Source organism: Marmota flaviventris, chromosome 13 (genome assembly GCF_047511675.1).
Source record: "Marmota flaviventris isolate mMarFla1 chromosome 13, mMarFla1.hap1, whole genome shotgun sequence".
Taxonomy (NCBI): Eukaryota; Metazoa; Chordata; class Mammalia; order Rodentia; family Sciuridae; genus Marmota; species Marmota flaviventris.
The window spans coordinates 45,686,260-45,691,112 of NC_092510.1; positions in this window are offsets into that span (position 1 = coordinate 45,686,260).

Sequence of the window (4,853 nt, forward strand, 5' to 3'; positions counted from 1 at the left end):
GGATGACTTCTGATTGATAAGAACACATGGAAAATAATCATCCAGTTCTTTCTATTAATTCTATATTATTCCAAGGGTTAGTTCAACAGATGGACATAATTTACATACTGGACTACCACAAATTTCTTAACTGCATTTTCCCACAATACTCTATTATATTTGTAGTCTATTAGGTTTCCATTAGAATTTCACTTTGAAAAATACCTACAACATACATTAGAATGTTATATTTTCTACATGGTAAATTTCTCTGCAAAATCTAGCACTTAAAAACTTTAGGAATTGAGGATACACTACTGCCACATTGTTTTATGTTAGAATATTGAATGATCTAGTAACTATTTTTAAGGTTTTAATATTTAAGTGTAATTTTGTTTACAATTGAGTTCTAATGCCTAATAGATATATAATCAATTACTAAGCTATAGGAAATAAGAGATGATGTTATAAACTAGCTAGAAGAAAACATGAAGAAATGTTAGTAACCTTGAGGTGAGCAGTGGTTTCTTAAATTGTTTAAGAGGCTTCAAAAAATCATGAACTATTAAATTAAATTATCCTTTACTAAAATTGAAACAAATATGTTTTCAGAAAAAATATTGAGAAATCTACTACTACACTCTAAACTCAAAGGTAACAACAAACTTTCTTAATACTGCCTTTTTGAAATAAACCTTTATGTTTCAGTTAAAATATTGCATAATATATATATATATATATATATATATATATATATATATATATATATATATATTAGTTAGGATATTATACAATCCAATAACTATGTATAATATTTTAATACTTAAATGTTAATTTTAGAAACTGGCCATAAACCTCTAATAAATGAGTAAACCATTCAGTATTGAAAACTTAAACCTTGAAAGGGTGCATTGATTAATAAATAGGTAGAGCGCAGAGGATTTTCATAGCCATGAAAACAGTCTGTATGATACCATGATACTAGACATAAGTTATTATATATTTGTCCAATCCCATAGATATACTATGCCAAGAGTAAATCCTAATGCAAATCATGGAGTTTAGACAATCATAATGTGTCACAACAAATGTATCACTTTGGTTGGTGAATTGAAAATGGGGGAGCAGGGCATGTGTTGGACTATTGGGTATATGGGAAATCTCTGTACTATCCTCTCAATTGCTGTGAACCTAAAACTGCTGCAAAAATAGTCTTAAGCTATCTTTATAAACTTAGAACTGCAGAATGCTGTATACCATTTCTATTTTTGATGTGATATTATTCTTATGCTGGGCTAATATCTTTATTCTTGATGCATTTGTGCTTTCTGCAAGATCAGTAGTTCTTCATTTATCCTACAGAGGAAGTTTTTGAAAGTGTGACTGAACAGTCTTAAGGGATACACATCAAGGAGGACAGAGGAGACTTTAGACAGTTTATTTGGCAACACTGCTTATGTGGTTAGAAATTTTAAAACGTCTCCTAATTAAGATTCTTCACTACTTCAGGGAAATAAGACATGAACAAAAATTCTCCAAAATTTTAATTGCCTTAAGTTCTAAAGTGCACATTACTGATTTCTCTGCTTCCTTCGTCCCTCCTCATCCTATGGCTGTAGATCTGTTTGGCATGTCATCTGCCCCTGACAAGGAGCATATTAAATTTTAAAAAAGATTCAGAAGAGAGCCAGGGGACATCATATGGCCATGGAGGGTGGGGGAGAATCATGCCAGACGAAATTCTTACAAACAAATTAGCACCTATTACAAAGACTTCTGTGTAGACAAAACCTTATCTTAAAAGGGATATATCAATAAGCTTAGGTAACTCACCATAAATTTTAAAAAGAAACTTTGATTAAAAAAAAATTAAATTATACATTTCCAACATTGTTGCCTATTAACTGTAACAAAGGTACCAAGTACCCCTTGCTATAATTTTTTTGTTTTTGTTTATTCAGTATGGTCTGATTCTCAAATAATAATAATGGGTAATTGATCAGTTCTGTATTACTTCATATGAGAGAGAAAATTTTTTTATGGATATTACTATGGATATGTTATGGATATTATTGTGGATATTATCTATCCACAGAATGTAGGTTTCTTTACATTTATAAAAACTCACCAGGATCCCCCCAAAAGAGAAATTCATGGGGGATATATATATATATATATATATATATATATATATATATATAAAATATATTACATATAATATAGATATATTATATATATAATATAAATAACATCTAAAAATAGTAGATAATAACATATACCAATGTGTTTTATATCTAGAAATACTCTGCTTCAAACTGAATTTCTAATCATTTAGCTATCCAACATTGTATTAGAGGTTCTAGTCACTATGATAAGGAGAAAGAGAAAAAGAAAAGGTATGTAAATAAAAAAGGAAAAGATAAATTGACTTTAAAAAATCTATAAGAAAGTTACTGAATCTAAATGAAAAGAAAGGCTTCATGAATATGATCAATATATAAAAATCAGTTTTATTCTTTATACTAGTAATGTACAATCAGAAATTAAGTTGTGAGATAATAAAATTAAATAAACAAAAATTTAAAAATTAAATGTGTAAGGCCTATATATTGATGACTATAAAATAGTGCTTAAAACATAAAAGCAAAATAAATGGAGAGATACAACTTGTTCAATAGTTGGAAGGTTGATGAATAATAAAATGTCAATTCTCATAAAATGTATCAATAGTTTTGTTATAATTTCAGTTTTTTAATACAAATCAACAAACTGTTTCTGGAATTTATGTAAAAAATACAAAAAATATAGAATTTTACAAACAATTTTGACAAAAGATGAACAAAGATAAAGAACTTACACTACCTGGTTTAAATATAAATATAATATATCAACAGGAAAAAATACTTTTTTCAACAAATGATGCTAAAATTATTAGATATACATAGGTAAAATAAATAAGCCTCAATGTTTAGTTGATACTATATACAAGATGAATTTACCACAAATTCACATAAAGAAAAGAATATAAATTATATTTTGCATTAAATATGGCATAAATGAGTAGTTCCATATAAAATATTTTACTATTTAAATCTTAATTTTGTTTAAGACTGAATACTAGTGTCCAACAAATACAATATCAATTACTAATCCCTAAGAAAGAAAATTATATAATGCTATAAATCATCTAGAAGGAAATTTAGAAGTAATCTCAGTGACCTTAAGTGTGTCAACAGTTACTTAAATAAGATACAAAAATCATGAACTATAAAATTAAATTAGATATCATCAAAACAAAAGTAAGCTTATTTCAAAATCAAAACATAATATAAATTAAGAAGGGCATTTGTAAAATATATACAACAAAGTCTTTGTGTCTTATAATTTGATAAAAATACAAATACCCAAGTGGGAAAGAATGAACAAAGGATTTGAACAGACACTTCTTCCAAGAAGATACATGTATCACATATAAACTTATTAGATGGTTCTCAGATAATTAGTTATTAAAGAAATGCAAAATTCTACCATGATTGTGCTGCAATTTTACATTATAACAGATAATAAAATTAAGACAACCCCATTCTATATGCTAAGGAGAATATAATTTTACAGTTTCATAAACACTTAAAATGCATCTATCATATTACCCAAACATTTAATTCCTTGATATTTACCCTTGACAGATGAAAGAATGTATCCAAAGACTTACAATTTTTTGTTTACACAATTTTGACTGTAATAGCTAAAAACTGATAATAACAGAATCCTTGAAAAACATCAGATAAACAAACAATAACATATCTATATAATGGACTACTACTTTACATCAAAAAGTAACAAACTATTGAGAAACACATGAATTACAAATAATTATGATGATGACTGAAAACAAAACATACACAAATATAGCATAGGCTGCACAATTTTATTTACATAACATTCTGGAAAACTGATAATTCTGCCAATGATTAAAGATCATGGTCTGTGAAAAAAGGAAAACCTGAAAATATATGACTGTAAGAAGAATGTAATCCAATTAAGAGTGAATATTTCTTGTATCATTAGTTTTCACATTATAATTTTTCAGAACCACATGAGTCATTGCTGTGGAATAGGGCAATGGCAAGACCCATTTTTATTATCTACCTTTTTACATTAATAGAAATTTTGCTTTTCATTTTTTTGATTTCTTTAAGCTTTCATGTAAATGTCATCTATGCAAGTTGTTGTAGGCTCAAATGCTGAAGTTGTTTGTTCTAAGCCTAAGGAGAGATTAGAGTAGAGCAATGCCAAATTTGTTTTACATAATTTTGTGTATAATCAAATTTTCACAATAGATTTGGATACACTACTGTGATTCACATGACTTAAATCACTAGAGCAACACAGCCCCTCACAAAGGTTTGACAATTTTTCAACTTTAGGATGCTGTGAAAGCATCATGCATTCAGTAGAAACTACACTTGAAATTTTTAATCTTGATCTTTTCCTGGACTAAAAGTATGGGTTATAATACCTTCTTGTGATGCTGGGCAGCTGCAGGAAGCCATGATTCCCAGCCACCTGTGCAATCAGGAAAGCAAAAAGCAATGCACTGTGCTGATAAGCTATGCTGTTCACTAGGTTAGGTGCATTCAGTGCATTTTAAACACAACAGGTGTATCAGTACATATTCCTGTTGCAAGTAGAGGAAGATCTGTATTCACTTATTCATGCAATGAAATACATGAGTCCCTATCATGTGCCACATACTCCCCTCCATTCAGTGATAAGTTACATAGTGATAAATGTTGCTTTACTTGACTGTTAGAGGCAGGCATCAAATCCAAGTTTATCTTGACATTTCTCAATCTGACATGATGCCTCTCTGG